Raw genomic sequence first — 12,891 nt, 5'->3', positions numbered from 1 at the left:
GACCACAGGAGTCTGAGCTGGTGCTGTGCATCACTTGGAACCTTGAACTTTTTTTGGACTTCCTTGGGAGAGAGGGAAAGGGCTATTTCATTATTTTCCCATAATGTTTCCCATAATTTTTCCCATAATATTTAATAAACATTTGTTTATTGTTTCCCAATAATCAGATGTTATGCTTGGTCCTAAGACGAGGCCTGTCATCTCGCCATGCTTGCTTTAAGCACTGAAAAAAATTTTTATTGAAGTATATTTGATTTACAATATTATACTAGTTTTAGGTGTACAACATAGTGATTCAATATTTTTATACGTTATACTACATTTAAAGTTCTTACAAAATAATGGCAATATTTCCCTGTGTTGTACAATATATCGTTATAGCTTATTTATTTTATTCATAGTAGTTATTTTCTCTTAATCCCATAGCCCTATTTTGCCCCTTCACCCTTCCCTCTCCCCACTGGTAACCTCTAGTTTATTCTCTATGTCTGAGTCTGTTTCTTTTTTGTTATGTACATTCATTTGTTTTACTTTTTAGATTCCACATATAAGTGAAACATACAATATTTGTATCCTCTGTCTGACTTATTTCACTAAGCATAATACTCTCTAGGACCATCCACATCGTTGCAAATGGCAGAATTTCATTCCTTTTTATGGCTGAGTTTTATTTCCATATATATATATATATATATATATATATATATATATATATATATATATATATATATATATATATATATATATATACCATGTCTTTATCCAATTCATCTCTTCATGGACACTTAGATTGCTTCCATATCTTGGCAACTGTAAATAATGTTGCTATGAACATTGGAGTGCATGTATCTATTCTTTTCTTTCTTTTTTTTTCTTTTTTTTGGCTATGCCACACAGCATGCAGGATCTTAGTTACCCTTCCAGGGATTGAAGCTGGGCCGCCTGCATTGGAAGTGTGGAGTCTTAACCACTGGACCACTAGGGAAGTCCTGCATGTATCTTTTCGAATCAGTGGTTTGGGGTTTTTTTTTTTTGTTTGTTTGGATATATATATATACCCAGGAGTGGAATTACTGGGTCATATGGTAGATCTATTTTTAGTTTTTTGAGACACTTCCATACTGTTTTCCACAGTGGCTGTACCAATTTACATTCCCACCAACTGTGTAGGAGGGTTCCCTTTTCTCCACATCCTCGCCAACATTTGTTATTTGTGTTCTTTTTGATAATAGCTGTTCTGACAGGTGTGAGGTGATATCTCATTGTGGTTTTGATTTGCATTTCTCAGATGACTAGCAACGTTGAGCATCTTTTCATGTGCCTGTTGGCCATCTGCATTTCCTCTTTGGAAACATGTCTACTCAGTTCTTCTGCCCATTTTTAATCAGGTTGTTTGTTTCCTTGATTTTGAGTTGTACAAGCTGTTTATATATGTTGGCTATTAATCCCTTATCAGGCATATCATTTGCAAATAGTTTCTCCCATTCAGTAGGTTGTATTTTCATTTTATTGATGGTTTCCTTTGTTGTGCAAAAGCTTTTACGTTTAGTTAGATCCAATTTGTTTAGTTTTGCTTTTATTTCCTTTAATTTAGGAGGCAGATCCAAAAAACTATTGTTGAGATTTATGTTAGAGTGTTCTGCCAATGTTTTTCTCTAGGAGTTTCATTGTATCCCGTCTTACATTTAGATCTTTAATCTATCTTAATTTTATTTTCATATATGGTGTTATAGAATGTTCTAATTTCGTTCCTTTACATGTAGCTGTCCAGTTTTCCCAGAACCACTTATTGAAGAGACTGTCTTCTCTCCATTGTATATTCTTGCCTCCGTTGTCATAGAGTAATTGACCATAAGTGCATGGGTTCATTTCTGGGCTCACTATTCTCTTCTGTGGATCTATGTGTCTGTTTTTGTGCCAGTACCAAACTGTTTTGATTACTATAGCTTTGTATATTGTCTGAAGTCAGGGAGCATGAATCCTCCAGTTCTGTTCTTTCTTGAGATTGTCTTGGCTATTTGGGGTCTTTTGTGTTTCCATACAAATTTTAAAATTATTTGTTCTATGCTCAACATCACTAATTATTAGAGAAATGCAAATCAAAACTACAATGAGATATCACCTCACACTGGTCAGAATGGCCATCATCAAAAAAATCTACCAATAATAAATGCTGGAGAGGGTATGAAGAAAAGGGAACCCTCCTACACTGTTGGTGGAAATGTAAATTGGTACAGCCACTATGGAGAACAGTATGGAGGTTCCTTAAAAAACTAAAAATAGAGCTACCATATGACCCAGCAATGTGACTCCTGGGCATATATCTGGAGAAAACCATAATGCAAATAGATACATGCACCCCAAAGTTCATTGCAGCACTATTTACAACAGCCAGGTCATGGAAACAACTTAAATGTCCATTGACAGATGAATGGATAAAGAAGATGTGGTACATATATACAATGGAATATTACTCAGCCATAAAAAAGAAGGAAATAATGCCATTTGCAGCGACATGGATAGACCTAGATATTGTCATACTGAGTAAAGTATGTCAGACAAAGACAAATATATGATTTCACTTATATGTGGAATCTAAAAAAATGGTTCAAATAAACCTATTTACAAAACAGAAATAGAGTCACAGATGTAGAAAACAAACTTATGGTTACCAAGATGGAAAGGGAGGAAGGGATAAATTGGGAGATTGGGACTGACATATACACACTACTATATATAAAATAGATAACTGATAAAAACGTACTGTGTAGCACAGGGAACTCTACTCAATACTCTGTAACGACCTATATGGGAATAGAATCTAAAAATAGTGGATATATGTATATGTATAATTGCTTCACTTTGCTGTACAGCAGAAACTAACACAACATTATAAATCAGCTATACTCTAATAAAAATTAATTTTTAAAATGTGATTAATTAAATTAGAATAAAAGAAAAAATAATAAAATTATTTGTTCTAGTTCTGTGAAAAATACCCTTGGTATTTTTATAGGGATTGCATTGCAATCTGTAGATTGCCTTGAGTAGAATGGTCATTTTAACAATATTGATTCTTACTATGCAGGAACACAGTATCCTTCCCTCTGTTTTTGTTGTCTTCAATTTCTTTCACCAGTGTCATAGCTTTCTGAGTACAGGTCCTTTACCTCCTGGGGTAGGTTTATTCCTAGGTATTTTATTATTTTTGATGTGATGGTAAATGAGATTGTTTCCTTGATTTCTTTTTCTTATAATGCATTGTTAGGGTGTATAAATACAACAGATTTCTATATATTAATTTTGTATTCTGCAACTTTACTGAATTCATTGATGAGCTCTAGTAGTTTTCTGGTGATGTCTTTAGGATTTTAGGATTTTAGGATTTTCTAAGTATAGTATCGTGCCATCTGCAAACAATGACATTTTGACTTCTTCCTTTCCAATTTGAATGCCTTTTATTTCTTTTCCTTCTCTGATTGCTGTGGCTAGGACTTCCAATACTTTATTGAATAAAAGTGGTGAGAGTGGGCATCATTGTCCTGTTCCTGATCTTAGAGGAAATGCTTTCAGCTTCTCACAATTGAGTATTGTGAATTGTGAATTGAGTGGAGCTGTCATATATGGCCTTTATTATGTTGAGGTATGTTCCCTCTATGCCAACTTTCTGGAGAATTTTTTTCATAAATGGGTGTTGAATTTTGTCAAAAGATTTTTCTGCATCTATTGAGATGATCATATAGTTTTTACTCTTCAGTTTGTTAATGTGGTGTATCACATCGATTGATTTGTGGATATTGAAAAATCTTTGCATCCCTGAGATAAATTCCACTTGATCATGGTGTGTTATCCTTTTAATGTATTGTTGAATTCAGTTTGCTAATATTTTGTTGAGGATTTTTTCGTCTATGTTCATCAGTGATATTGGCCTGTAATTTTCCTTTTTTGTGATGCCTTTGTCTGGTTTTGGTATCAGGGTGATGGTGGCCTCAGAGAATGAGTTCAGAAGTATTCTTTACTCTGAAGTTATTTTGAATAGTTTTAAAAGGTAGGTGTTAACTCTTCTCTAAATGTTTGGTAGAATTCCCCTGTGAAGCCATCTGGTCCTGGACTTTTGTTTGTTGGGAGTTTTAAAATTACTGATTCAATTTCATTACTGGTAATTGGTCTGTTCATATTTTCTATTCCTGATTCAGTCCTGGGAGATTGTACATGTCTAAGAATTTGTCCATTTCTTCCAGGTTGTCCATTTTATTGGCATATAGTTGCTTGTAGTAGTCTCTTATGATCCTCTGTATTTCTATGGTGTCTGCTGTAACTTCTCCTTTTTCATTTCTGATTTTATTGATTTGGGTTCCCTCTGGCTTTTTCTTGATGAGTCTGGCTAAAGTTTTATCAATTTTGTTTATTTTTTCAAAGAACCAACGTTTAGTTTCATTTGTCTTTTCAATTTTTTTGGGTCTCTATTTCACTTATGTCTGCTCTTATCTTTATGATTTCTTGCCTTTTACTAACGTTCAGTTTTGTTAGTTCTTCTTTCTCTATTTCCTTTAAGTGTAAATTTAGGTTGTTTATTTGAGATTTTTCTTCTTTCCCGAGGTAAACTTTTATTGCTATAAACTCTCTTAGAACTGTTTTTGCTCTATCCCATAGGTTTTGGATTATCATGTTTTCATTTGCATTTGTCTCTAGGTATTTTTTGATTTCCTCTTTGATTTCTTCAGTGATGCACTGGTTGTTTAGTAGCATATTGTTCAGCCTTCACATGTTGTGTTTTTTGCACTTTTTTCTCATGGTTAACTTCTAGTCTTATAGAGTTGTCGTCAGAAAAGGTGCTTGATGTGATTTCAATTTTCTTAAATTTATGGAGGCTTGTTTAGTGGCCTAGCATGTGATCTAACCTGGAGAATGTTCCATTTGCACTTGAAGAGAATGTGTATTCTGCAGCTCTCAGATGGAATGTTCGATATATATCTATTAAGTTCATATGATCTAATGTGTCATTTAAGGTCAGTGTTTTCTTATTGATTTTCTGTCTGGATGATCTGTCCATTGATGTAAGTGGGGTATTAAAGTCCTCTACTATTATTGTGTTACTGTTGATTTCTCCATTTTGTGTCTGTTAATATTTGCCATATTTATTTAGGTGCTCTTATGTTGGGTGCATATATATTTACAATTGTTATATCTTCTTCTTGGATTGATTCCTTTTCCATTATGGAGTGTCCTTCTTTGTCTTTTGTAACAGTCTTTAAAGTCTATTTTATCTGATGTAAGTATTGCTAGCCTGGATTTCTCTTGATTTCCATTTGCTTGGAATACCTTTTTCTATCCCCTCACTTTCAGTCTGTGTGTGTCTTTAGCTCTGAAGTGAGTCTCTTGTAAGCAGCCTATAGATGAGTCTTTTTTAATCCAGTCATCCACCCTATGTTTTTTTTTTTGCATTTGAATAAATGATTTACTTTCATCTCAGGGAAAACAGGTAGTTAGGGAAACACACTACATTTTACAGCCCACATTAGTTTGTAGTTGGTCCTAACCCTTCCTGTCACAGCTGTCAACAGCACCAGCTGTTTTAACCAGAACCAAGGTGTTCATCCCCAATAGAATGTACACAGATGACACTAGAGGACTGCAGGGTTTTCCCTGAGAGAAGCATTAGACAGACAGAAGTTGCTGAGAGAGCCATCTTTCCAAGCAGCCCCTCCCTTTCCATTTTGGAGGATTTGCCTGAACTATGCAGCTAGTCAGCACTTAAAACATGTGCCTCTTCTCCCTAAAGAATCACCCACCCTGCCCCAAAGCACTTGGACTCCCTAAGCCCTCACAGCCTCTGACCGAAAATAGCAATTGAAGATTCTCATCTACATTTCACCAGTCACACCTAGTAATTGGGAAGTGGGGCCCCTAAACTCCATCAATCTAGAGCTCTGTGCTTATTTCCACAACTGGCTATGGGGAGACAGGCCTTTTTAGTCACCTCAACTAGATCTTAAGATTAATTAACTATATAAAGTGCTTTTAGGTCCTTAGAGATAGACTGATATAAATAGGTGGTTTATGATCAAGAATGATAAATACACAGATAAAAATAGCTCTAGCTAGATGATCTTAAGGCTTGGAGATGAGCGGGCAGGGCAACTGTTCCCTTATTACATTCTTAGTCATTTTATTCGTGCCTATTTTTGTCTGGAGTCCACATACTAAAGGTCAGGTTCAGAAGCTGAAGGTTTCAAAATGACCCTGGTTCCACTATAAAAGTTTTCTTCAGTTTACTAGTAGCTTTTATATAACTCTGAGGTTTAACAGAGCCCATCAATTTCTATAAGTTTAAGTGAGCATATTCAAATGCAAAAGAACCTAGAGAAAGTCACCTAAGATACCGTCCCCTCCTCTGAAAATCCCTAAGGGGATTTTGAAAATTTCTCCCCAAAGACAGGATTAAGCAACAACCAATAAGATACTAGTCCAAGGAAAAGGGACTCTTCTCACCTCATCACTGTTACTGTCAGCACCCATTGTACTGCCACCTCCTAAGGATAAAATTCAAGAAGGATGAAGGTCTGTGGACTCCTTGGGTGGTCACTTAGGTTCCTAGTGCCAAAAACTAAAAGGGCTAGTATGAGTTCAGGGATGGCAAGGTAAATTTGTAAGAACTATAAATATCTGTAGAGGGAGCTGAACAAACAGCAAATATTTCAAGGAAGGATAGGAAATAAACAGTAAGTTTGATAAAACATCAAGTCTAAAGTCTGTAGAGATGCCAATGCAAAAATTTGAAACAAAGTTTGAAAATCATTAATAGAAATGAAATAAGTATTCGTTTTATTAACTCACTAGGCTTAGACCTGTGTTTAACAAGCAAGCCTAGTAATAGCACCATGGTTAGACTATAGCCTGCTTTTCCAAGCCATCATTGTACAATTTATTAAGCAAACAAGGGATCAAATGTCTCTCATCCACCCGATGTGATCTTTTTATACATACTCCTAATAAGTCCCATTTGGAACAGCTGAAAATCTTTTAGCAAAAGCTTTGAAGATGAGCTCATGAACTCAGTTTAAATTTCACCAGTTAAATTAAGTCAAATGGAAGGAACTCAAATGAGTAGCTGCCCAATCAGAGCCCATTATTTGTAAGTCATCAAACCATGTGCCCCACCCCCCAATAAAACCTTAAAACCTTGACTCAATTATTGAAAACCCACATGTAACAAAGTGAAAGGATTAATTTCCATTCCTCAATTTCTCAGTCCCAGGTTAAAAAACAAAAAACAAAAAACCCCAAACAGCTATTTAAGAAATACTTACCAAAATCAGATAGGAAAATTAAAGCCTGCATACTTATGAATCAGAATTGTTGTACTACAGCCAGGTTGCGTACAATTAAATCAGTTGGTTCTGTATACAATCTAGAACTGACTAGCACAAAATTTAGAATAGAAAAGCTATAAGAAACAGGTTCCTAACTACAGAAGTTGTAAATTTCAAAAGGGTATGAAGAAACTAATGTAATTTCAGACTTTTCTCCCTTTACATTTCAAATAGATGTTCTGCAAAAATATATACAATTTTTACAGACGAATACAAGTTTTTGTCTTAAAAACAGAATATTCCAGATTTGTAATTGAGCCTTAAGTCAAGTATTCTTGGCCATAGCACTAGGCAAATAAACTAGGAATCACTCAAACCAAGCCAAAGTAGAACAGGTATAAACATCCTGAGCATTGGACTTTCTATTCAAGAAGCACATCTAGGAAAGCTAATTATAGAGGATAAAGCTTCCCTTCACACTCTGTGGTACAGTGTTGAGGCTTCTAGTCATAGGTTCTATTACTTGTAGCTTAAATCCATTTTACACATGCCACTGGCGTTGTTAGTGTTTCTATTTTAACACTATAGAAGTTAATGGATTCAGTGGGCATATTTAATGAACTCTATGACTAGCCTGGCTACTGGCCACTTTCCTGTTCTAGGCAAGTAATTAGTCTCTCCACCCTACCATCTTCACTAAATCTAAAAGTCCTCCTCTGTGGCCTCCCAAAGTTTGCCTGTTGCTGAAACTGAACTCTGCTTCTTTCACTTCTTTCAGACAGTGACTCTTCAAGGGGGACTACTTTTCCCATGTATTTATTCCTGTTAGCCATAAGCCTCCTGCCACTTGCTTTTCTCCATTGCTAGAGTAGAAATCTTGGAGGTTATGGCCTGCACAGCCTGAAGTCCAACTTCATAAATACATCTGATTTCACAGCAGGCGTATGTGGCTTTGGTGGCTGGAGTTGGTTAAGAGACAATTATTGCACTTAAAAGCCTATCGTATTAGATACGCCAAACCAGCTCCTACTCGAGCAACACCTGCAAAAGCCAGCAGCACATTTCTGAGGCCGTTTGCTAGGTCCTCTCCATGGAAGAAGTCCACAAACCCATCCCAGCCTCTTTGTTTGACTAGCCAGTCTTGTTTTGTCCTTACGAGAACATCTGTGATGCTTTCTGCTAATGGTTCGATGCAGATTTCTTGGTTTATACTCTTCAAGTGTTTGGCCACAAAGGCACCAAAAGAAAGAAGAGTCACAATGCTGCCCCAGTTTGTAACTCTGTCACTGAAAACATGGACCATCACTCGAGACAAAGATTTGACATCGTCTTCGTTTTTGATGTCCAGTTTCTGAAGCATGCCTTGGAAGGCCGTCTCGTGGCTGTGTTGCACACCGTCCCCGACCCATTGCACGGTCTCTAACGCCTTCTAGCTGGCGGCCCCTGACCCGCCCAGTGGCTTCACGTCCTTGGCGCCGGTTGCCTGCTCCCGGAGGTATCGAGAGATAATCTCCAGGGACTGCCGGTACAACTCGTCCTCCTCCTCCTCTGCTGGGGGCGGCATCGAGGGGAGTGAGCCGTCCGTGCTGGGGCTGTTACTGGCCTCGCCAACCAACTCCAGCAAAGGCAGGACAGCCAGCCACTTCCCCAGAGGCTCCAGCTCCCACCTGTCCAGCTCGTCTTCGGGCTACATGATGGCATCGGAGGCCAAGGATTCCATCTCCTCAGGCAGCGAGGCACGGCGGGTGGGTGCAAAGAATAGCAGCCTGGCGGGGGTCGTGGTGATGTCGGGGCCCTCGGCGCCAATGGGTGAGGGCCGCGTGACCCTCCAGGCGTCGGGCGTGAGAGTGGCCGGGGGGGAGGGGGTGGAGGGGGTGGAGGGGGTGAGGGTGAGGGGCTCGGGGGGCACCGTGCCATCTTCCCCTCCTCCTACCTCCCGCCGGGCCGTGGCCTCCTTTCCCGCAGCCAAAAGCTGCCTCCCCGGAGGAGACGAGCTGCTGACGCTACCTGGTCCCAATCCGGTCCCCCCCCAGTAGAGTTTGAGTCCGATTACTGTGTTTCTCTTGAGGCCGAGCATCTCAAACCGCCGCTTCCGCTTCCTGAGAAAAATGGGGTATGCCCCGACTCCTATCTTGAAGAGCGGAAGTAACAACTGAGAGAGGCGCTCCTAGATCATGGTTTTAGGGCCAGTCCACCCTATGTCTTTTGATTGGAGTATTCAGTCCATTAACATTTAAAATGATTATTGATAGATATGTACTTATTGCCATTTTGTTACTTGTGTTCCAGTTGTTTTTGTAGTTCTTCTTCTTTTAGTTTCTTCACTTGTGGTTTGATGATTTTCTTTAGTGGTACGTTTGTGTGTTCCTTTCTCTCTAGTTTTTGTGTATCTGTTGTAGGTTTTTGATTCGTGGTTACCATGGGATCATATATGATGACCTATATCTACTTGTTTTAAACTGATAGTCATTTAAGTTCAAACACATTCTGAAAGATCTACATGGTTTACTCCCCTCCCACACATTTTGTGTTTTTGATGTTATATTTTATATCTTCATGTTTCTTTCTTTACTGAGTACTGTAGTTATATTTGATATTACCATTTTTTTCTTTTAATCTTTGTACAAGCTTATTTAAGTGATTGATCCTCAGCCTTTACCCTATATTTGCCTTTAGTAGTGGAATTTTTTCTTTCCTATAGATTCCTACTTCTTGTTATAGCCTTTTCTTTTCCACTTAGAGAAGAACCGTTAACATTTCTTTTAGACTAGGTTTAGTATCGATGAACTCCTTTAGTGTTTGCTTGTCTGAGAAGTTCTTTAACTCTCTTTCTATTTTAAATGATAATCTTGCTGGGTACAATATCCTAGGTTGCAGGTATTTCCCTTTCAGTACTTTGAATATATCATGCCACTCCCTTCTGTTCTGCAATGTTTCTGCAGAAATATCAGCTGATAGCCTTGCAAGCATTCGCTTGTATATGACTCTTTGTTTTTTGCTTGCTGCCTTTAGAATTTGCTCTTTAACTTTTGCCATTTTAATTATGACATGTCTTCGTGTGGGTCTGTTTGGCTTCATCTTGTCTGGGACACCCTGTGCTTCTTGTATCTGGATATCTGTTTTGGAAGTTTTCAGCCATAATTTCATCAAATACATTTTTGATCCTTTTCTGTCTCTCCTCCTTCTGGGACCCCTGTAATGTGAATGTTGGTACATTTGATGTTGACCTAGAGACCCCTTAAACTGTTCTCACTTTTAAAATTTGTTTTCTTTTTGCTGTTCTGAATGGGTGATTTCCTTTATTTTTTCTTCCAGATCACTTATGTGTTCTTTTGTATAACCTAGTCTGCTGTTAATTCCTTCTAGTGTGTTTTCATTTCAGTTATTTTATTCTTCATTTCTGACTGGTTCTTTTTTATATTTTCTAGTTTCTTGTTAAAATTCTCACTGTGTTCATATATTCTTTCCCCTAATTCAGCCAGCATTCTTATTACTATTGCTTTGAGCATTTTATCTGGTAATTTGTTTTATTAGTTGTGTTTTCAGGGGTTTTCTCTTGCTCTTTCAATTAAAACAAATTCCTTTGTTTTCTCATTTTGCTTAACTTTATCTGACTATGAAAGTAGGTGAAACAGTTACCTACTGTGATCTAGAAGGGGTGTCCTTATGTGGGAGCATTCTTTTACAGTCCGCATGTGCCCAGTGGTTTTTATGGGAGAGCTGGATCTGACATGAGCACAAGTTATGTCTTTCCCCAGGGTGTGCTGGCAGCTATCACCTTGGTAGGAGGTGGGGCTGGAGATAGATGGGCTAGGGCCAGAGCCAGGTGTGAGACAAGGTTTCCTCTCTGCTTAGTGGCTGTCACCACCCTATCAGGGGCAGGGACAGGTCCAAGTTGCTGGAGCAGAAGCCCTGAGAGTCAGGTCTGAGTTTGCTCCATCCCTTCAAGCGTGTGCTCTCCCTACTCCCAACACCGGCACCCTCACCTCAGAGGGGAGCAGTGCTGGAGCAAAAGGGGTTGGAGCAGGCACTTGGCATGGGTTGAGGCCCAGGCTGTGGCAGTTCAGCTGTAGTCAGATATTGGGACTGCTTCTGGTGCACTGCCTATGTACGCACCAGAAATGGCTGCCACTGCCCTGCTCAGACACTGCTTCAGGTCTGGACTCATTTGTGTCTCACAGCCAAGCTCTCACCCCTTGGCCACAGTAGCTGTCACCCCAGTGGAGCTATGTCATGAAGCAAGCAGGCCTGTAGCAGTTGCTAGGTTCAGGCTGGGGCGCATGCCAGGGCAATCACAGGAAGCTGTCCAGCCGCCTATGCTGTTTCAATCTTCCCTCTCTGCCCTGTTTCAGGAGTAAGCAAACATGTGCATGCTGCTCGTGAGTGGAGCCCAGCCTTCCTTCAGCCTTCCTATTAGTCCCACTGGCCCTTCAACCAGTCTAAGGGACTCATCTTCCTGGCATTGGACCCCAGGACTGAGGTGCACGACATGTGGCTCAAAACACTCACTCCCCAGGGAGGCAGGGAGGATCTCTGCCTGTGTAATCTCCCTCTTCTTCTGAGTCCCCTCCCAGGGGCGCAGTTCCCTACCTGATTGATTCTCTTCCCTTCATACACATCCCATTAGATCTTTCTTTTCTCCTTGGTTGCATACGAGTCTTTCTGCCAGACTTCAGTTAGTTTTCAGTGAGAATTGTTCCACATGTAGATGTGTTTTTTTTGGTTTTTATTCATTCATGACATTTTATGCAAATGTAATTGTAGTCACTTTTTAAAATTATAGTTTATAAAGTCCATAGTCATGAAAGTGAGTTTCTATGAAATTGTAGTCACAAAAATACATGTCTACAGTTTTTATTTTTATTTAAATTATAATTATTCCTCTTTAGCTGTCAAGCCCAGTTTTTTTCTTTTAACATCTTAATTGGAATATAATTGCTTTACAATGGTGTGTTAGTTTCTGCTTTATAACAAAGTGAATCAGTTATACATATACATATATCCCCATAGCTCTTCCCTCTTGCGTCTCCCTCCCTCCCACCCTCCCTATCCCACCCCTCTAGGTGGTCACAAAGCACCAAGCTGATCTCCCTGTGCTATGCAGCTGCTTCCCAGTAGCTATCTATTTTACATTTCGTAGTGTATATATGTCCACGCCACTCTCTCACTTTATCACAGCTTACCCTTCCCCCTCCCCGTATCCTCAAGTCCAGTCTCTAGTAGGTCTGCGTCTTTATTCCTGTCTTGCCCCTAGGTTCTTCATGACCTTTTTTTTTTTTTTTTTAAGATTCCATATATATGTGTTAGCATACGGTATTTGTTTTTCTCTTTCTGACTTACTTCACTCTGTATGACAGCCTCTAGGTCCATCCACCTCACTACAAATAACTCAGTTTCCTTTCTTTTTATGGCTCAGTAATATTCCATTGTATATATGTGCCACATCTTCTTTATCCATTCATCTGTCAATGGACACTTAGATTGCTTCCATGTCCTGGCTATTGTAAATAGAGCTGCAATGAACATTGTAGTACATGAATTATGAATTTTTGATTCCATATATATGTGTTAGCATATG

At 38.9% G+C, this 12,891-nt stretch overlaps 1 protein-coding gene and 1 pseudogene across 1 annotated transcript in view; both read right to left on the bottom strand.

The window, feature by feature from the left end:
* Positions 1-12,891, bottom strand: part of HEPHL1 (hephaestin like 1) — an 89,323-nt gene that overhangs the window by 28,786 nt on the left and 47,646 nt on the right. The gene's annotated exons all lie outside the window — the stretch shown is intronic.
* LOC103014425 (induced myeloid leukemia cell differentiation protein Mcl-1 homolog) lies at positions 8,203-9,390 on the bottom strand (annotated as a pseudogene).

This window comes from Balaenoptera acutorostrata, chromosome 9 (assembly GCF_949987535.1).
Source record: "Balaenoptera acutorostrata chromosome 9, mBalAcu1.1, whole genome shotgun sequence".
Classification (NCBI taxonomy): Eukaryota; Metazoa; Chordata; class Mammalia; order Artiodactyla; family Balaenopteridae; genus Balaenoptera; species Balaenoptera acutorostrata.
Note: the sequence above shows the minus strand (reverse complement) of the source record. Positions and strands in the feature narration are given on the sequence as shown.